The sequence below is a fragment of the Ischnura elegans genome, chromosome 10 (assembly GCF_921293095.1).
Source record: "Ischnura elegans chromosome 10, ioIscEleg1.1, whole genome shotgun sequence".
NCBI classification, from domain to species: Eukaryota; Metazoa; Arthropoda; class Insecta; order Odonata; family Coenagrionidae; genus Ischnura; species Ischnura elegans.
The window spans coordinates 18,713,202-18,735,976 of NC_060255.1; the positions used below are offsets into that span (position 1 = coordinate 18,713,202).

Genomic DNA, 22,775 nt, shown 5'->3' on the forward strand with positions numbered 1-22,775 from the left:
CTCGTTATAAAAGCTTAAAGTCATTTTTTGCTTCAAAAATAATAAAAATTTCCAGTTTAACATGACTTAAGTTAATTTACAAATTAAACAAGTAAGTTAGCACTGTAATAAGCGATAATATCGAAGCAAAAGTCTTCGACGAGGTAGTGAGTGCACTTGTTAGATATTCTTTTCTAACATTCAATTAGGAAACCCCTGAAAACAAATACGCCAGGAAAATCAGGTTTGTCCAGAAAGATCCAGACACTCAATCGGAAGAAAGTGTATTTTTGTAGCTTTTATGCTAAATAAATTAGCAAATGCAGTGCAAAACTCCTTTTACTGTACATGCTTACCATCAAAATCAACCCTTGTCAGCTTACCTTATTTCAACATCATTGATTTATACGGCAGGTATTAACAGTAACCTCCATCCAAGTTCCACGTCATACAAAGTCACGAGAAAGTATCTAATAATATTTAAATGACACAAATTCTATACTTTTGTTCTTTAAAAATGTCACCGTTTGCGTCACCTGATTTCTCGCAACGATTGATCATTGACAATTGCATTGCCACATGGATTAAATATTCCTTCAAAATTGCGCTTTTGTTCGATGGTGGCCTAAGATGGACCACTCCATGCATCCCATATATTTTTTCGAAATCACTCCACTTTGCCATTAATACGATTCATTTTTTATTTCAATAAAATTTGGTACAACTTACGCTGAAGAAATCTAATTATCATTTTCCAGATCCAGCCGCCTTACTGGTCTCTGCGCGGGCTTATCGTGAAATAATTTCAAACTTCCATTTACTTCATTGTCTCCATGGGCTTACCCTCCGAGGATCATTATCTAATGGTCCATAGTGCTTAAATTAGCGGCTGAAGACATTTATTTTCCCGAAATTATGATTCATTGGCTTGAAAATGGTGAGTTACACATTGATGCCATAGGCATGATGTCCGAGTTAAAATTTAGCTGCCTAAGTGGTATACAAACATTGTCTGAGAGCCTCTCTTGATTCACTCTTTTGTTATCCATTCAACATTTACCTTTATTTTAATAGAAAGGAGAGTAAGTACGCTGCAATTTAAAAGAAGTTGAAAATAAATCAGCGAATATGAGCAAAACTCACTCGGTTCCATTTTATATAGCGTTATGCTAATTAATTTGGCTCCATTTGGTAATTTCCACACGGCGGCCTATGGATTCTTCAAATAGTTAAATAAGAAGGAAGGTACTCTGGAATTCAGACATTTCGAATCACGAAAAATATAGGCTTATATTGGCGGAAAAGCATTTGTTTCCATCACCGACTGTAATCCTAATAAAATTCTGGTACCCACCTTAATCTTTCTTTTCATTAGGAGCAATTATTCTCGCCTGCTCCTCACTTCCTGCTCCTTCGTATAACATCTCCGCCAATTTCAATACACACAATGCTACCACGGGAATGATGATATACCCTCTTTTCTCTCCAAAATTCTTATACTTGTTATAATTCTCAGCTATTTGTGAGGTACGCTTCATAACTTAATGTTACTTTTGTTTATCTCCCGTCGGATATTTATTTCAATATTGTTGCTATGGAAAATAATAAAGTTCAATGCTTGATGCTTTAACCTATACTCGGAGGAAACACAGACAAGGGCGTACACAATGGTTTAATTAATCGCATTAATCAAAATTCGAAGCCAAAATTGAAGCCCCAACTTCCGAATTATAATCGGGAAATCGTTTAATTAGGTAAGAAAATAATTATAAATAGATTTATTGATATATAATACTTATCCTTCTTCGTGAATATTAAATTGGAAGGAAATAATGCATGGAGAGTTTTCGAATGCGCAAATAATCATGTTAACTTCATTTTTTGAGACAATATATGCAAAACCTCCATCGGAGGAGACCTCTAGCGGTCGTGTCCTAAAAAAATCAGCATCGCATAGCCAATAGTACTCATATGCCCAGTTCATACGACCATAGTAACATCCATCGTTCATATACACAACCGTGGTGATACAGAGATGCCTCCGGGTGCAAATTTTAAAAAATCGTCTGTATATAAGAACCAGTGTAAAGAAATTCCGTTACACTGCACACTGCACTTATATTTCATGAAAATCACCTCCACTTGCTAGCCGCTGCAAATAAATTCACTTATTTTTTAACACCAAATAAAAGAATTTAATTACAGTGCAATGGATTTTTTGAGCCATTGATCACATATATTCAGAGGACTATTAAAAATTCGTCCTTCGAGGGTAGAACCATGTTACCACGGTGGTGTGAATGCCCATTGGCTGTTATAGAGGTATCTACAGAGGTATGAACGGGACATGATAAATGGCTACCTACCGCCTTTATCTCTGAGTCTTTTGATGTGCCGCAATTAAGAAGAAACAGCTTTACTATTCATAAAAATGGGCATTTATGAATTGAACCATACTCAAATCAGCACCAAATGATAACGCTTGTACTTTGGTTGATTAAGGATCGAAATATAGGTGTTGGAACTGAACAAAAGAAGTTTTAAAAGCGAAGAGATGCGATACAAATGAAATTCACGATAGGCATAAAATAATTTTCCCGAACTAGGAGCAGAACTCCGATGTCACGAATACGTGCCGTTAAAGTTATCCAATTAAACTGACTGGAAATGCTAGCGGAGTAAAAAGGACTCTGTTCATAAATTGATACAAATCCAATGAACCGATTTTTTTGCACTTTTCAAGGACTTTGAATATTCGCGTGTACCTTCAAATACTTCCATCGGCTCTTTTTAAAGCATGACTAATTGCAATTAGTCCAGATAACTGTTAAAGGTGTAATAAAACTACTTATTTTAAAGTCCCCTACTTTACGCAATGCAAAAGGAACGAATTTGTCAAAGATTACTTCGTCACGTAATTCGAGTTACTGATTAGGTACTTGTAGATACACTTGTTGGCAAAAATTCGGATGGATATTGTGATTCATGACATCACCAAGGAAAATGTAAACGTCGCGGAATGAATTATAAAAGAAAACTGATTCATGCAGATTCGAATTTTAATAATTGCCAAATCCGTGGTGCGAAAACGGATGCATTTTTCCACATTGTCTTCCTTAAAAGTAATTCATAAGATAACAAGGCCACTGTCTCACCAATACTTTTTGTCACACCAAGCGCATATAGGATGAATTTTCTGACACATCGGCTACCAACTCTCAACTTATCATTGCGCATAAATCGCAAACGTTAATCACCACCAGTTTGTACTATATTGCTAAAATTATATGTGAGCAAGGGTAAATTCTGTACAATATTATTGAATTTCAATCCGGAATTGAGTTTAGAGCTCTGTGAATGATTTCCTCGGCAGTGAAGATTCGCTCCGTCACTTAGATTGGAGATTTCCAGAGTAGGAGGGGAAGATAGGAATACAGAGAGCATTAAAAATGCTAAACAGAAAATATTTGAAAGAATCCATTTCAAGTTGAACAGAAAGATATGAACCATCAACAACACTCACAATGGTATCCAGGTGGTGATGAAAGAACGCTAAAAATGGCAAGGATGGATTCCATTCCTCCTTTTAAAAATACCTCAGGCTCTCTTCTATGCAATTTACCAATCCAATTCCTAAATGTGCATTTTTTTGCGAAAAAGACACGTTACCGTACCGCTTTGAATTGTACGATCTGCATTTTTTAGCAGATGGGCGCCTGAATTCGAACGAAGTCATTAGCAATATAGTCCTTAGAAGAAATGAGAGAGAATAATACTGAATAGAGTAGAAGTATGACAAAGTATTTCTTCCGCCCTTAAATTATTCGAGGGCAAATTATTATTATAAAAAATTATTCTTGCTTTCAAAATAGGATGATAAACATCCAGCTAACGCAATATAACATAATAGGCGCATTGACTCGGCGAATACAATCTTGGCTTAAATAGGGATCGACGAAGAATGGTATTTATCACTATAAATTTAATTTTGACTTTCTCCACTTCGAAAAAAACCAGAAAAAATTAGACACCCTTAAAATCATTTAAATACAAAAACTAAAAAATCTGAAAACTCCCCTGAGGAATGAAAATCTATTTTAATCTCCCTCACCAATTACTGGCTATAAAATTATTAAGAACCGGGACACACATAAAATAGAATTTTTATCTATGAAGAGATAAAAACCATTCTATGCCGACCCCTTACCCCACACATGAGAGGTTGGACCCTAGATTTCCAACCGTCCCCGTTGATCCCGAAAAATCGTTGAAATCCAAAGATTTTTTAATTTTCTACCAAGCCTTTATACACAAACCTCACCCAAACACTGTGCCCCCCCACTTCAAACCGTGGAAGAGTAATAGAAGAAGGACACGGGGTCAACCACCCAGGAGAAGAAGATCATCAGGACTCCATCCGGACGAACACAACGCGAAAGAAGACAATGAAGACGTGCGTGATACCCTCACCCACCCTGGAACCTCTCTCTTCCCCCATCCTACCCTGATCCTCTTTCTAGACCCTAAAAAACGACCCTTTCTCCCTCAACCTTCAATTCCCCACTTCTCGACACCCAAGCCCCATTCTTCGCCTTGCGAACATTGTAATGTCTAATTTTATTGGTATTAAGAACTTCCACCACATCCTGCCTAATATCATACAAAATGTGATATTTAACATGGATATGTGAACTGCAAAAGTGGATAAAAAATAACGTGTTGTATAGAATCATTCTTAAATTGGCCATATTATATAAGTTCTCTATTGCCCTGAAGGATTTTACAACTAAAATAAGATGTTAAACTAAAAAAAATCAAGGAAAAATCAATATCTCGAATTATTTATATGATATTCATTCGGAGTCTTCCCGAATCTATTTTTCGAATAGGATTAGTTCTTAAATTGAGTGTGTATCGCACGCGACATCTAGCAGCCTGTCTTCCATCTTCTCCTTCACTTACACTAGCAGTATAACACTGGTCCCTTTAAAACTTGTTTCCGCCAAATGCCCACTTCATGTATTCTGTAGCAGGATCATTTCCGCTCAGGAGATGGAATATTTCTCACCGGCATGTAGTACTCTCCCCGGTAAGTAACCAGTATGAAATTTGGGGATAGTCACTGTCAGGAATTGTGACAATCAGTTAATATTCAAATGTATCTCGGTATTTGTTCTTTGTCATGTTCAGAGGTGGGAAAATCAACGCAAAGGTCATTGGCGTATTGGAACGCTCAGGGAATATGTGATGACGTCCGTCTTCCAAAATTTATTTCTCGTCATGCTATCATGCAACAGCCCAGAGTTTCCACGTATCAAGTCTCAGTGACGGATGATTTGCACATACAATTTGGACATTTTTCTTATCTTAAAACTTTGCATGAGGTGCAGAGGATGTTACATGGCTGTTGCATCCTTACGCGCTTATTTATTTGTTGAAACTCGACTCCTATCTTGCATAGCCATTAGGGTAGTTGACAATTGTGTAAACTCCATTCTAGGTGAGACGTGTGCGAAGCATATTTCGGAATATGGGGAAGATTCGTAGTTGGATATTTTGCGCGTTTTCATAATGCGAACGGATATGATTATTTCCCGGCATTACGAGCATGTAGATTTTAAAATTCCCGGTTTTATGACAGCATTACGATGAAAAAATTTTGGAAGTCGGACGTTTTCAAATAGTTCCTGAGCCGATGAGCTTTGCGCTATTTTTTTAAGCCTCATTCCGGAAATAATTCAAGATATAATTTTACAGCATGTTATAAACCCAATTATGTATAAAATTTGGGAAGAACAATGAGGAACAAACATTTCCGGATTGTTTCCAAGAAACGGATGCGAAACGCTTCCATTCCCTGTGTTCACGGAATAGACCCTCGCATGACTGCGGGCGTGATACTTCTTCAGATTGGAATCACCTCGGGAATACAGAGAAGGAATCCAAATAATTGGAATGAGCCAAGGATTTCACGTGAATTCTCGGAATATGAGTGAATGAATAATTCCACGGTATTACCACGCTTTGGAATGAGGTGGGCGTTATTCCCAAATGAATTGAAGCTGCGAGAGTGGAGATGGGCTTCGGAGGTGGAGGCCAGCTCAAGCATCTATTTTTGCAATAACGTCGCCCACAGTAGCAAGAACCAAAATCCATTCATTCCTTTCATGACGAATAGATAGCATGAGTATCTATATATTATAAAGCCCCTTAACGAAACACTCACTCATTCATTCATTCACTCACTCATTCAAATGTTTGGGGTGAACGAGACGAGATACGACAAAGAGTCTTATAAAGACCCCCTCAAAAATTGTCTGAAACCTCAGGAAAAATTATGAAAACAATAAATTTCCAATTATTTATCGGCCTATTCAATTAAAATTGAGCATGGGGATTAGTTCAAAAAATGGCCACCAAAATTCAATGGCGGCGCAGCGATCATAGAAACAAATAATATAGCGACACCTTTGTTTATGCAAGCAAGAGAATCTAAATGGAAAAAGAAGATAAAGGAATTAAAACGAAAAACTGATAAAGATAATGTAGGAAATTTAAAAAGTAATTAAATTTTATTTGGTAAATTACATCGAAAGTGTAGTAGTTATTAATTTCGTAGTTAACAAGTGCACATAATGCCATTTTAAAAAGATGAATCGTGCTGCGAAGCGGCAGCACGAATGGCCGCAGACGAGGATGCGCGAGCAAAGCGAGTTAAAAAATATGTTTCTTGTATTCCATGGGAATAATTTAGATGGACTTCATGGTTAAAAAATAATTTGATGAAAAACATAGCTCTATTGCTGTAAAATATAGGTAGGTACGGTAGTCAAATACAGTTTTTAAAATATATAGTCAGTATATAACTGAACCATGAAGATAAAATTAGCGATGCTGAACTGAAGAGTCAATTACAATGCGGTTCCATATCAAAATATCTGAAGCAGTTTTTCTAATTATGCAATTTTCTAAAACTATTTTTCCTAATAGCATCACTTCACAATTGAAATTTCTAAATAAAATATTTTTAAGCTTATTTTATCGCCAAATTTTCTATTTTTATATGAATAGTATCAAATTAATCCAAAGTAATGGTATTTGCGAGTAGGGTTAAATAATATACAGATTGATTTCCTTTCTTATACATATTGTAATCAGGTATAATTTACTTAATTCCACATTTATTACCAGCAACATTTTAAAAAGTTCACGTTGAATTAAAAAAAAACATAATTAAAATAGTTGTTTTCCATCGACTTTGGATGTCGGATCCACGTTGTGTATTATACATTTATTTTGAGCTAGATTGTATATTAGAAATTGTATGACCTTCCAAATAAACTTGAAACATGCTCTGATTTTCTGCCCATTATTTAAATACTTTCAAAAGGGATCGTATGATTGGCTGATTAAGATAATGAAGATTGAATAGAGTAATCGTTCACACGAGGCGTAAATACGCAGCCCTAATAGCATTCAACTCCACAAAAGAATGAATTCCTCTGATGACATCACAAAATCTCTGACAAATATTTGCTGAAGAAATTTGTAAATCCTCTGAGACGCGCTGGAGTAGATGAGCATGATCTACTTCGGTTCCATTCGGATAGGCTGATCAAAAAACCTGTTTGAAGGAGGGTCATATAGGGTAAAGTCGACCAGATCACATCGACATGCTCTTAATGACAGATGATACTTTCAGGAGGAAATTTATCAAGCTTCATAACCAGTAGAGTTGTGCAAGTTGTAATGTTTTCTCCCTTTATGAAACAAAATAAATTGAAAATACGATGTAACGTAATTTCCTCTCAATTTTCATAAGAGTCTTTCACTCATTGAAAGTTTTTATTTTTTAAATATTTTTCTGCATTTATTTCGTATTTCTCGTTTTTTTCTCATTTATGACTAAAAGTGGTATTGAATTGCTTTTCAATATTGCTAGTAAAATATAATTTTTTTGTAAATTGCCATGTAAAAAAGTATTTCTCGATGCAAAGTGCAGCATGTGTAGTGTAAGTGTAAGCCTTATGTACAATCGCTCATGCTTGTATTTTTTGTCTTGGTTATTAAATATTATTTGTTCTATCATTAATTTTTATTTTGAATGAACGCGTATTTAGAAATCTTAAGCAATCTTAATGCCACTGCAAAAACAATTTATTCTCGTGAAATGGCGTAAACCGTGAATAAAAATGAATGAAAAAATCAAAATACATAAATTAATGAATTAAATCACAAGAAAACAGGTACCTGGAATGTATTTAACAATGATGCCAGGCTTACGCATTCTTAGAAAACGTTTGAGTGCAAAAAAGTAATAAGCGTAGGGGTAATAGAAGAGTACTTTCCTATAAAATGAATCGTTTATTTCGTCGCCGAACCAAAAGACACGCACTCTTAACAACGTAACTGCATCACATCACAAAAGATACACCATTAAACCGGCAAGGCTTACATCCGCATTCCAGCAAGTTCCAACCTTTCCGATCTTTTACCCAAAATTCCGAGGAAAAGAAGAAGTGGGTAGAAGGAGTGGGCTGGGCAAGGATTAAGTGGGAAAAGTGGTCTGGATGACTAGGTGTGCCTGCTCTCAAACTGCAAACCCCGTGGGCACAGATGTGAACCGCCCGTCCGGAAAAACCGATTTCGACGGAACTTCTGCCTTCCACGGCACGACTCCTTCATTTCTCTCTCCCCCGAACTCCTCTTTCCTCCTTTAACGTACGAAAACAGGACTTCCCCCAAACCTCATTTTTCAGCCGGCTCAATATACTTACCACTCCCTAAAGTCTTCATAAAGCGCTCGTACTGATGCGAGTATACAGACATTCTATGTATATTCAACATATTACGAAAAACGACATTATAATTAGACTTCGACAAATATGTAGGTATTGTATTTGCGCCAACATCTTGAAAAAAGCTCTGAACAAGGGATATTAGATAATTAGATCCGACAGGAAACAATATTAGATAATTCCAGAAAGTGAAAAGCAGGTAAAAATCCAGGAATTAAAAAATCATTATGCGTACCTATTAAACAAAATCTGTGATATCAATACAGGAATGAACCTTTTACATAAATGCCTGGAAACCTCGGGTAAAGCCTTTGGCTATTACTAAAGTAAGCATTATAAAATTATTGCATCACCTTGGGCATAACAAGGTGCAATATCAAAGTATCTAACAACTAAAATCCACTACAGATAAATTTATATGTGGAATAGTTCAAAACCTTTCCGTCCTAGTGATATGGGTCGTTTCTATAATGAACTATCACACACAAAATTCATTCAGACCACACTATACAATATTGGTATCTAAGAGATTCATTAGTTTTAAAATTTCGCGCAGGTTTGCCCGATGATGCTCATTGTACTTATTACACTTCTGAATTGTAATTAATACCTAATGAAGCGTTGAGCTGATTCGAAATAAATTAATACAAATTTGCGTTTGAAAGCATACTATTTGAAAACAAAGATTAGTTGATACAAAAAGTTTGCAACACTACATGAGTTTGACTCCTGTTTTATATGTAATTAGAACCCGAAAAAACGTAAGGTGCCTTGTGTAATGTCGATGACCATTGAATGCATCCGGCTTGTGATATAAGCAAGTCTTCACGGCCCTTTCCGCGATGGATAACAAAAACCTCAATATTTGGCTTTTAATAACTCGAACAGCTGGGAATAGTTTTAAAACAGAAAAATATAGGTGTTATAGCTGTGCTTTCCAGAAAATGGAACAATTGATGAGTTGGGAGCTATGGTTTTTTTCGCAAGTTTTGAAATCCATCAAGTCTGCGACTTCGCCTTGACCGCTATGGCACACGTTAAACAATTAACCATAGCTACAATGCGAAATAAATATCTGTCGAGCGAAAACATGATCATCATTGAGGGATGAAGCCTGACTCATGAATAACAAACAAATCAGGTAAATAATGAAGGAATGGTTTCTTAGAAATAGGGAGAAGTTCATCTTTATTTCTTTAGCAGCATTAGTTCTGGTGAAAATTAAGCTAATGATATACCAAGGAGAGGAAATTCAAGAGTATTCAAGAAAACCTAAGCCTGGTGGAACTAGAGATTAAGGTATATATCAGAAAATAATTATTATAATTGATGTAGGATACAAATGTATTTCCACATATATGAACCAATGATTTTCCTGATTGGAACAATATTAATTATAGAGTACCTTCCTACTTTGTAACTAGTTGAAGAATTCTAGGAACAAGGGAGCGATACGAAGGGAGCGATATAAATTATTAATATGGCGCAGGCTCCAGGCATAGTGAGTTGCTTTCACATTGAATTACTCATTTTCATAATAATTTAAAATAGCATTTTTGCCTTACCACTTTCCTTTCATAAATGTGCCAGGAAAAATTGGATTTAATCAAAAGAAACTATAAAGAAATTTTTCATACGAAATAATTTGAGAACTTTCATGAAGAGTCATCGAGCAATATGAACTTGATGTCAGTGAGTAACTGACCTTTTTCAAACTATCAAGATGGCATTCCGACAAATAAGTCATAAAAATATATCCAACTGCAAGTGTGAACGTCGCAAACTACTGCATATGGTCACGTAAGCTTATTTAGATCAACACATGAATATGGAATTGAGAAATGATTTCGCGATATGTCCGCAAAGGGACTAGCGAGACTACTCGACGGGAGACAAATCATTTGATTTCCTCATGAGTTGTGCCAAATAATTTTCGAAAAAAAAAATGAATCATGTATTTATCGAAAATATAGGCCAAATTCTTAAAAATGAAATATTTGGGAAATATGGAATGATTCATCAAAGACCTCTTAACTTCGGAAACAAGTTAGAGCTATTTCTATATGATATTTCATGAAAATGTAAAAGTAATATGATTGAAATTTCGGTCCTGCCGCGTATGCCAGTTATAATTCCTAAAAAACACTTTCTCTTCCATTACAGTTGTTCTTTCAAGTCGAAGTGATTTGGAAGCGCCTAAGTCAGTACAGCCTTCCCATTGGATAAGGGGTTGAAGTCAGTAAAAAGAATAAATTATCTATCTTGAACTTTCGATACGCCAGATCTGCGAGAAATAAGTTAACTTCTAAGATGAACTTTTTATGCGTAGAAAACTTGAGTTATTTTAAATATCTTAAGATATTTTTCTCACAAATTTGTATGCTAGAAGCACTTCGATGACCCATCAAAAATTTGCAGAAGAAGCTGCTGTAAAAATCAAAAGAATGGAATTAAGAGTATCCTTAAAAAAGAATAGATTCCGAAAACAATAAAAAATTTTATTTAATGAAAGGGCTATTATAATAGAATAGGTATTGAAAACTGGGAAAAAGTTATCTTTTTAATTAAAAATGTAAAAACAATTTTTCGCAGTTTGTTAAAGATGATTAATATTCCAGCAGGATAAAAGTGGTGATGCAACTTTTGACTGACCTTTCTGCTGTAAATTAGCCTTCACTTGTATCACGTAGATTTCTATGACAAAGAAAAAGTATCAGAACCGCGGCTTTAAGCACTGACTTAGACCGTTTGCAGAAATCACAATGTTCAATTGCTAATGAAATTCTCACCCAATTTAAAAGAATTATAATCAAAATCATACTATAAATATACATTAATGTAATAATTTAAAAAAGCTACATATTGAACTGAAAGATTGTTGGACTTTTCCACAGAAATTTAATTCGTACGACGCGTTTTGGCTCAAAAATCAGTCATCTGGTACAAGATCTTTTCTGACCTATGCTTGTACTAGGTGATTGCGCTGTAAGCCGAAATGCGAGTTAAATATTACGGGAAAGTGCAACAATGTTTAATTTCAATATTCCGACTTTCCCCTATATAAAGCCTGAATTAGTTGAACTTGAAACCTTTATAATTATTTAAACTAATTAACCTAAATTATTGTCCTATCTTCTAAATTTAATAAAATTTAATTGATCATGCATGAGTCTACGGAAAGGTCTCATGAATGGTTCTTTTACATGTCGTTCTCTTGTTCTTGTTTCTCTTGTTCACTAAAAAAAAATCATCACCTTGTCTAACCTTCTTCGTTGTCACACTCCCCTCTGATATTTTACAAACTTGATACCATCTTATGTTTCATATACCACTTTATATTATTACTGTATATTATCACTGCGTATTATTACTGTATATTATTGTTAATTATTGTATTACTTATCGTAAATTGTTGTATTACTATTATAAATTTGCTGCTGCCGCTGGAAAATAAATGAAATGAAATGACATTGTCATTCAACCCTTAGAGTGCTGCGAAAAGTACCACGAGCACGTAAGCGCTCCTCCTGCAATGTCACTCTTTGATGCTGATAGTGCACTCTTCATTCAGCAGTCAGTATTAATTTTATTTTAACATTAACTATTTTCTTTAAATTACAAAAATTAACTCATATCACCAAAAAGAGTCAAATAATACATTAAAAAAGTGAACACATATATAATAAAGATTTTTGAAGTTTTTGAATATATACCTTGAGTTGTTTTTGAGACCTAATGTTTTTTTCCTAGCCTACTGCAAAATCAGCAAAAATGCCTCGGCACTTTTAGGATAGTACCTAGAAGAAGAGTTGGCACTCAAAGGATTGAGTATTATAATTGGAATATAAAGCACTGCACGAAACAACTGTAACTTTGTTCGCCGTCACGGACATGGATTCTAAGATGGGTTTCGTCATTTTAACTAACCCAAATATGTTTCATGACAAATTTTATCCTAGGTGAATAAAGTGGGAATAACTAATTACCCTAATTAGAAGTTTAGACGATTCCCTTCCGTTTCAAATGTCTGCTCCGAACGGCTTCATTGGAATATAGAAATCGAAGTATAGGAAAAAGAAAATGGTGATTCTTTCCCTCACCATTCAGCAAGTAACAGAAAAAAGAGGTGTTACGTTTGATTTATATAATTGGAATTCCGAATTGCTCAAATTAGAAGTTTAGATGAACGCCTTTCCTCTCTAATGCCGGCATCAAACGGCTTTACCAGCATATAGAAATCGGAATAGTGGTTACGGGAAATAATAGTTTTTTCTCACCGATCGTCAAATGACAGAAAAAAGAAGTGTTACGCGCGATTTATCAAAGGTAAAGCACAAAAAAAACCTTTGGGATCCCAGAATAAGCACCATTAAAAGCAATTCTCTGAGAGTCAATATAATTTTTAAAAAGCAGGCTCGTATCGTCCATTCGTATTGACTCGCGGAAAATATTTCACTTCATCGAAATTTCAACCTCGTGAAGGACAGGAGAGCATCGCTACTTTCAGTGGGTGGGGGGACCGTGGTTCCGCTTCACAAATGCACAAATATTCAGAGATTGATGAGCGTGCCATTTTCACACAACCACTCACTGAATGGGACCAGCATTGCGGCGGAATCTGTGGCTCATAAATCGAGAATCCAGCCTTTCACTAGCAACTACTTACTCTTTCGTTACTTTTTTATACACATATATATTCACCAACTACCGGTCTCGTCACGGCTGTTACAAAGGGCGATCCAGAATTCAGCACCGAAATGGACTACCGCCCGTGCTTTTCGCCCGTGGGTCAATTTCCCAGGACAGCCGTTGAAGCGAATGATTGCACGCTTTCGTTTAAACAGTGGTAACGAAGCGAGGGAACGGAAGTAGACTCATTGGTCCGCGGAGAGCATTGGGATTGACTTATTCAATCGTGTTTTGCCGATGGAAACGAGCGGAGTCAGCGGCTGGGGATTGTGCCGGAAAGTGCTTTAGAACCGATGGGAGTTGTTCGAAGCGGAAAATAATATAATAATAAACAAAACAAAGCAGAGAAAGCGTGGTGAAAAAAATCCCTTTCAAGTCTCGATCATGGCCTGCAAGTGCTTCAGCAGGAGCTTTTTTTGCACAGGGTGGAGAAAAACGTGTCATGAAATTTTAAGCTGATGCGGGGAGAAACCAAAATTATCAGTGTGTAGGTCGAGCACACACCATTTTTAAACCACGGAAACTTTGAGTCAAGCACTCTGATTGGTCACAAGTTTGCCCTGTTTGCCGGATACCTTAACCCTGAATCACACGATCTGTATCTTTTGTCGCGAAAAGTGATCACTAGAGCGATCGCTTTTCGCGACAGGAAAAGTGATCGATCTAGTAATCATTTTTCTGAATCACACGGTCCCTCCCTCCGTCGCCTTTCGCATCACTTCCGATATCACAGCTCGTTGTCATAGGACCCGCATCACGAAATTATATAGGGTGTTTGTTTATCTACGTCGTTCCCACGATTGTCAAACGTTGCGCTGCTCCATACGGGCATGCGTTCCGATTGGCTGATATGGGGTTTTAAAGACGGTTTCAGCGACGGAAAAAGCGACCGAACGAGTGATTAAAAATAGTGATGGAATCCTCATCATTAGAGTTATCGCGAAAAACAATTGCCGGCGAGGATCATTTCCGAGTGATTACTCCTGTGATCGCAATAGTGATCACTAGGAAATCACGGATAAAATTATCGTATGATTCAGGCTTCAGACACATCGCGATCTCCGGTATGCAAAGCATTCGTAGTCATGTGTTATGCAGAGAATCCGACAACAGGGGAAACTTGCGGCAAAACGGAGCACTTGGCTCAAAGTCTCTGTAGTTTGAAAATGGTGCGTTTTCGACTTAACCCTTAGACTACCATTTTTTTCTCCTTAACTTCCAACCTTTTTATTGGTTCCTATCTCTTTATAAGTGTTTCAAGAGGCTATAGGATAATTTTCATGCACGTCAGGTTACGGATTTTCAGCAGGGGGGGTGAGGGACATATATGTCCCACTGGTACTAATGGGTGGGACACATATGTCCCATTGGTACTTACGGATGGGACACGAATGTCCCATTGGTACCTACGGTTGGGACATTCATGTCCCATTGGTATACAAAGTAATTCAACAATTCATACCAATACAAGGGAATACATACGTTTTGAGAAAAAAATTATTTTGAAATCGGCATACGTACCCAAAAAGAAGCAAAATACACAAGAATAGAGACTAAGATTGAAAGTGTCATGAGGGTGATAATTGAAAAAAGTATATAATACAGAGTGTAATAAACAATTTTATTATTACAAACAAACTATACATCAATTTGACAAAAAATATGATGAAACAGACATCAACTTTTTGAACCCTAGGTGTGATACGGCGTAAAACAATTTTTACATAATGGTACATTACACATACAGCATATAGTTTTGGTTCTTTTTTCCATTTTGTTCTGCGCGCACCTCGAATAGCGTCTCCTGGTGTTACTCTCAATAGGCAGATGGTCACCCACATTTATCATGAGCTTAGCTGCTTTATGAGCATGAGCATGAGCTTACCTCTGCATCTTTTGCGTTTTATATGGCTTTTTTCTTTCCCAGTTGCCATCAAATTTTCGGCCAGTGGAACAACGACCTGTAGCAGTTTTACATTTTTCTTTGTTATTTCCTTGTGTAAAATCCATGCATTCACCACTGCTAGCATAAGTAGTTTGTAAAATACCTTTTTCCACCACTTCTTTGACCGCCTGTCGAAGTCATACACGCTAACCTTCTGGTCGGAGAGATCTACTCCTCCCATGTATCTATTGTAGAAGCAAATAGCGGCTGGACAGTCTACCACCAACTTTGTACCATCTTTTTGTTTGCGATTAGCAGTTTGCACTGTAGTATCGTGGAGGTTGCTAAGAACAGTTACTTCTTTGCTGTCCTGCCACCTTGTTGCTATTGTCCCATGCTGATTCACAACAAACTCATACTCTCCCCTTTTCAATTTTCCTTGGAACTTCGGCATGTGTTTTCTTGAACTGATAGCGGTACCCACTGATGGAAATTTCATGGTATTTATCAATTGTACACTTGTGAAAAATCTGTCAAAAATTATTGTGACATCTGGTTTTCTTATCGTCTTACATAGAGATAGAACAACTCTCTCCGAGAGTGGTCAATGCAGAATAGTTTTCACCGGATTCTTTCCCAGAGTAAATATTCAAATCATATGCGTACCCAGTTACTGAATCGCAGCGCTCCCAAATTTTTATCCCTCTTTTTATTGGTTTCATGGGAAGGTATTGCTTGAGAGAGGAACTGCTTTTGAACTTTGTCATGGACTCATCAATGCTCTGGAACGGACTTTCTTCCCTAGCCTTAGGAAATGTATGTTTGAGGCAAGAAACTACCTCGTCAATATAATATGTTTTTGAAGAACCCATAGGTTGTTCGGGATCATTGAAATACAGCTTTGATACTAACAATTGGAATCTATTTCATGCCATTGATTTTTTGATGGCCTCATTTCCCATAGAAACGTTGTGGGACCAATAATCTAAAATATTTGGTACTTTATTGTAGCTCATTACGAGCATAGAACCAAGGAGCAACATAATTTCCCCAGGATCAGTGTCGCGGATAATGTTATGTTTTCCCTTTTTCCGCAATATATCCAAACGCTTATTCGTACATTGACTGATGAATATAAATAAGCTGTGAGGAAAAAATTGGAGAAAATAGTCCATTTCATCTAATGGCTCACTAACCGAAATCAATGGCATTGTAGGTCGATCAGGTATGCAAAAATGTCTCGGAAGGAATTGTATCTTTGGAGTAGTCCACAAAATCTCACTCGGAATGTCACTTGTAGATAAGAGGGTAGAATTATTGCTTTCCTCTGTACTTACATTGTCTTGGATGTCGTCGGACTTTTCATTACTATCTTCCAGAGAGCTCTCATCAGTCACTATTTTCAAAATCAACCCTGTATTCTTCGTCCGATGTATCATCAGATGACGCGTCTTCGTTTGATGATTCGCCCACCGACATTTCGTTGTCAGATTCATCCAATATCTGGAGTAATTCTTCTTCATTGCATTTTCTCTTGTGGCTCATTTCTTGGGACTAAAATGAAAATGAATATGTAAAGGCTGTTATGGAAGCAATTATGTACAAGGACACCAAATTACAATTGACGTGTTTACTCACCTGGTATCAATCTACTCCAGAGGTTGCACAGATGTAGTTGTAAATCACTGTAATCCTAAAATAGCTTCAAAGGACTGAAAGATAGAGCCTCATCTAGAAGTGCTCGTCGCAGTGCTCAATATCACAGGGACATAGGCACTAGTAAGTTACTTATCAAGGTACAGTACCTAAATATTTACCATATGGCAAAATTTTATGACGTCATGGTACTAACGGTAAATCAGAGAACTTATATCAAAATGTCGGCACTCACAAATGCAGATGTGAAAAAGATAAATATTTGCGCAAAATGAGGAGTGGTAATATTGTTCAAAAAACAAGGATCCTAAAGTAACATGGATTTTTACTTATCATTTTAGAATTACTAGCCAAGTCCAAATTTCCTCTGCTATAAAACCGGAGGTGACAATGTAAACCTTATTGACTTGTCAAAGTACTGTCCTCCGTTGGCAAAATAAGAACTAAAAGTCGATTAGTCCCTCTTATAGCGATGGGACAATATCGTAGGTGTTTATAATAGGCCTACATCCCAAAGGTTGTTTTGCAAATCTACCTGGGACATATGTGTCCCGTTGGTAGTCTAAGGGTTAAATATCGTCAGTAATTTTGGTTTCTACCGGCATCACCTATCCACAGTTAAAAATTCGTGACACAATTTTTTAAATCCTCTTATAACGAGAAACTTGACGTAGGAGGAGAAGAAACGTCGGAGCAAGAACAATTGAATTCCACTGCAAAATGTACACATTGTCCAAGTTCATCAAATTTTACCATTGATGCACTAGCATGATTGATTTATACTGTTCTGTCACTTTTACCATGTTAAGCCACGAATGAAGTTTGCTGCTTCCCTGTCTACATAATTAATGTGCAAACAAAACGTATTGTTGGGCTAGGAATTATGCCAGAAGGTGCTTCAGAATCGAAGATAGAGGTAGAGTAGAAGTCGAAGGTGTTCGTGGCGAAAAATTATGTAATAATAAAAAACTAAAGCAGAATATGAGTGTTAAAAAGTCCTTAAAATTCTCGATTGCATCCTACAGATTTTGTGGTTCGAGCTTTTTTTTTTGTACTGAAAGTAGGAGAAGAAAAGTTATTAGAGCAGGTGCAATTTCATAGCACTGGTAATGTATACAAGTTCAAAAAATTGAATTGAAAAAGAGTGAATGAAAATATTAATGAATACAAAGTTCTAGTTCGAACAGCATTACAGTGACTGTCTTAATGAAAGAAGAAACATCCTTGCCACATTTGTCGTTGAGGCAAGAGCTCCATTTATTTCTCACACATCAAATACAGCTAAACCTTTATTATTCGTGGTGCCGGAGAAAACCTCGAGAGCTGCATTACAATCGTTAGAAAAAAGAAATTAAACTCCTCCATCCTTGTATTTAGGACAAATTTTGTAATTATCTATCAAGGCAGGGAAGAGGAAAACTTCATTAGTAACTTTACACTAAAAGGATGAAAGAATAGTATTATTCAATTATCAGTGGTACAATAATATAAAGTTGTATAAAAGAGTGAAGAAGTTCGAGCTTCTTTTGTAGAAAGAGAAACTGGAAGTAGGAGGAGAACAAATTTCAGAGCATTTGCAATTGAATTCCTCAGCAAAATACAGGTCTTTGTTAAACAAGTTCATCCAATTGCACCATCGACAATAATACCGACAATCTTAGTAAACTGTTTTGTCAACTTTCTAGTGTAAAGCCACAAATGAAGTTTGCTACTTCCCCGCATGATAGATAAATAATATACAACCCATAGATATAGCTTGGCTTGAAATGTTGCAACTGAATTCCACTGCAAAATGTATACATTGTAGAAGTTAATCAAATTGTACCACCGATGTACCTACATCATCATTCCACACTGTTCTCTCACATTTCTAGCGTACCGGCCCAAATGAAGTTTGCTACTTCCCAGCCCGCTTCATAAATAATGTTCAACCTCTAGATATTGTTCAGAGCGCCAGAAGTCGAAAGGCTTGCAAAGTCGTCGAGGGAGAGATTGTTATTTTTTCGCACAAGGGAAGAGAAAGGATGGAAGAAGTTTCGCAGCATCACTCGCTTTGCGCTCACAATGAAATTCCTCGATCTTGCGCCTATTCCCCCTCCCTTCTTTTTAATACAGGCGCCATGGTGGATTCCGAGAGAGTACCTCACAGCCTCCAGCCATCGCTACGGTCGCTCCCAAGCCAGGAGGCGTCGGTCGTCCCGAATATTGCGGTGGAACACGGCACATGGCCCACGATTCTGTTCCCTCACATTATTATCATCCCGAGAAAAGAGTGGAGCAGTTCGAGCGCCTCTTTGTAGGACAAGAAACTGGAAGAAGGAGAAGAACAACTGTCAGAGCAGGTGCGATTGAATTCCACTACAGAATGAAACTACAAATGTAACATTTAAGCTCGATTTACAAGTTGAGCTCCATATTTCAACTCCATTCTTAGAATTACTTTGTAGCAATCGTTTTGACACTCATACTGAGAGCACAATTTACTTTATTTCCACACTCCACAGCTTTCAACGGAGCCTTCGTCTCTAAATGCACAAAGATGGAATAAAATAACATTCGGAACATCATACCTTTTCTAGAAGACATGTTGCTTGGGTCGATATTCATTTATGAATAAAATTTTGAAACAAGAAAAAAAATTGTGACGAAACGAATCTAAAGCCATTTTAAAAACTTATTTGTGCTGGTCATCATAGCATAACGTGGAAAAATAACGTGCAATTGCAGAGTAAATTATGTGCTTCCATAAAAAATTCTTCTCTTTCCCATCGGTGGCTATCATAAAGAAAATAAATTTGGAGGAAATCACAAAAGTAACACGCTGTTTTTTCATCTAAAGAATTTCAGAACAGTCTAAATTATAATTCAGTTAAAAAAAGGACTCCTCCAAAAGGTTATAATAGCGCCTGCACCTTATCGCGATTGTGAGATATTTTTTTTATTAAAAACCAACTCGTTCTCCAATCGTCACCTATGCCATCTTATACCTCCTTTGTTGAGTTGGGTACGGGATAAAATACCAAGAATGGCAATTATTTTTCGCTTTGGAGGGTGTTAGTTCCTCATTAAGGCTCCCTCAGATTCCTCAAAGTAAAATATATTTGATATATATCCGTGCGTAACAAATATTTCTCTATGTATAACAATATATATAATACATTACATACAGCCCTCCAAAGCACCGTTGACACAAGCAGTAATTTGCACAGAGGTTATTTTTGTTTTATAAATTTAAATTTATAACTCTAGTTATTATATGGGTTACTTTACACAGTATTATTTTGACTGTGCCTTAGACCGAGTACCTAAAATTACACTTTTATGTCTCCTTAAAGCTGGCCATGTTATCCCTACCTAGGACAACTGATTTCTGGAGTTTCCAATGGAGTATTCAAATTCCTAACAAAGAAGAGCAATAGCTTACTCAATTATTATTTCCTGTTGGTAGCTAATCTTTAATTTGAATAAAATTAACATTCTAAGCAAATCAGAAAATAAATGCTTTTTCCAATCGATATCCATCATGGAGTCAGAGGACAAAGGACACTAAGGACCAGACACTGTATTCTGATGTTTAAGTGTTGGTTGTAACTGAGAATGAAACAAATCAACGACTCCTGGATGTTAAAATTGTCCCTATACAGTTACCAAATAGACCAATTTATGCGTAGTATTGCCATACCAGGAAACAATTTATAGACAAATCATATTAAAATACCACCGCAATTCGATATCGGCTTTTAATCAAAAAGATATAATATTCATTTGCATGCGAGAGTATATTTTTAGAATAGCTGGAAAAATGCAGAGCTAGATAAAGCTGAAATTGTTCCATATTTTTTATTCGCGAGTGACCAGAAAGATAATTAATTACCGACCGAAGTTCCCGGAAAAAATGTATAATTTATTATAAAACGAATAATTTTTTGTGACCTCCTTTAGGTGCCAAAAAGTTAATATTTAAAGAAAGCCTCCCACAGATGATTTATTCATTGAAAAATGCATTATATAAACCGCAATATCAATTCATTGAGTAATGGTATTTTATTTTTATACTTATACACCAGTTATCTGTATACATTCTAAATAGAAGGCACATGCAAAGGATAAATTCGAATACTCCGATACCGCATTTCAATACCGAACTTATTTGGCAACCAATGGTCTTACCGCGAGCATAGGTATTATTTGCTTTATTTTATCTACAAAAACCAATATTTGGAACATTTTAGGCCAGATACTCAATAGAGAGGGAGAGAGTTCCCTATACAAACAATATGAACTGGCACTCACAAAACGTGAGGGCTCATGAATATAAATGACTCGACTGGAATACCACCCAGACCTGTATGTGTATAGTAAGAGCTCAGTATGCGTTTCAAGTCAATAAAATCGGTACCTACTTTTTCAATACTGAAAAAAAACTTAAGCATCAAAAGTCAAATAAGAAAGTGTCAAATGTCTTATTCCTATATACTCAATTTTACCTGTAGATCAATGAAATAGATTTCTGTTCAAAATCATATGTGCATACAAGGGCCGTCCAGAAGATAAGTTTTTGAACCGAGTTTTCATTGTAAAAAATATAAAAAAATCTCCTCGAATATCTGTCGTTTATTCTTCCAATTATCTTCAAAGATCTCAATAAATTTCGTGTACCGAGGAATGAGCTTTTAAATCCCCTCCTCGTAGAAGGTTATCCCCACCTACTTGGAACTGTACACGACTGCTTCTTTTCCTCGTCGATTTTGAAACATTTTCCGGCTAATTAACACCTCCTTTTTGGAGAAAAAATGAAACTAGTTTAGCCAAGTTGGGACTGTAACATGGGTGGATCATAATATTCCAAACAAACTGATCTAAAAGTTCCGTAACGGAACGTGCGACTCGAGGTCGTGAGTTTTCGTGGAGAAGTAACAAATTACAGGTCAAAAATCCTCTTCTATTGCTCGGAACGGCACGGCGAAACTTCTTCATGGTCACAGAATACCGTGAGACGGTAAGTACTATTTTTCCTTCTGGAAAAAAATCAATCAGGAGATACCATTGTTGGGTTCGTCATCCTACTGCTGCACAACGCAATCTCCCTCATCATCTATCCCACTTTCGCCCTCAATTGAATCCATTACCGCCTTGGAGTCCCTCACTAATCTCCTCATTATTTCTATCCGGGAGCATGGGAGGAGTTCGCGGGGAACCAAATGGGGCCCGGCCCCCCAACATAAACATTGTTATATTAAATTATCGCCTTGATTTCTTGCGATGGTTGGTCAGTTACTCCGCAGTATGATGTTTTCCCTTATGTTGCTGTTGTTTTGCCGTATTGTCTGTGTGCTGACGCCGGTTTACAACGAGTAAATGTTATGTATTTCTTTTCATTTTTTGTTTTTCTTTATGAATATGATGTCACCAAGGAGGGGAAACTAAAGTATCTCCATTTTGGAAACTGTTACTCCTTTCGTTGGTATTGTTTTTGCCTAATTGTCTGTAAGTTGGCGGCTGTCCGCAACAAGTGTATCTTATGTGTTTCTTTTTATTTTTTTATATTTTCTTTTGGGAATGTAATATCATGCTTAACATGTGAAAGTTGTGCAATGGTTTTCTCATGGGCCACAGACCCACGAAATAAACGAATTTATTATTATTATTATTATTATTATAAACGGTAATTGGCCCGAAAAAAGTACGAAACCGGTACATTCAGGTGCAATGAAAACAAAAATATCAAAGGTTCAAATAAAGTTTAATCTTATGCATTAATTAAAATG

The 22,775-nt window shown here is 36.5% G+C and overlaps 1 protein-coding gene and 1 long non-coding RNA gene across 7 annotated transcripts in view; both read right to left on the minus strand.

Moving 5' to 3' along the window:
- The window catches only part of LOC124167260 (small conductance calcium-activated potassium channel protein), a 671,763-nt gene that overhangs the window by 283,865 nt on the left and 365,123 nt on the right, over nucleotides 1-22,775 (minus strand). The gene's annotated exons all lie outside the window — the stretch shown is intronic.
- Nucleotides 667-1,556, minus strand: LOC124167261. The gene is made up of 3 exons (XR_006866646.1): nucleotides 1,334-1,556; nucleotides 1,123-1,229; nucleotides 667-1,039 (listed from the first exon to the last, which is right to left on the minus strand). It is a non-coding gene; the product is annotated as an uncharacterized LOC124167261 (long non-coding RNA).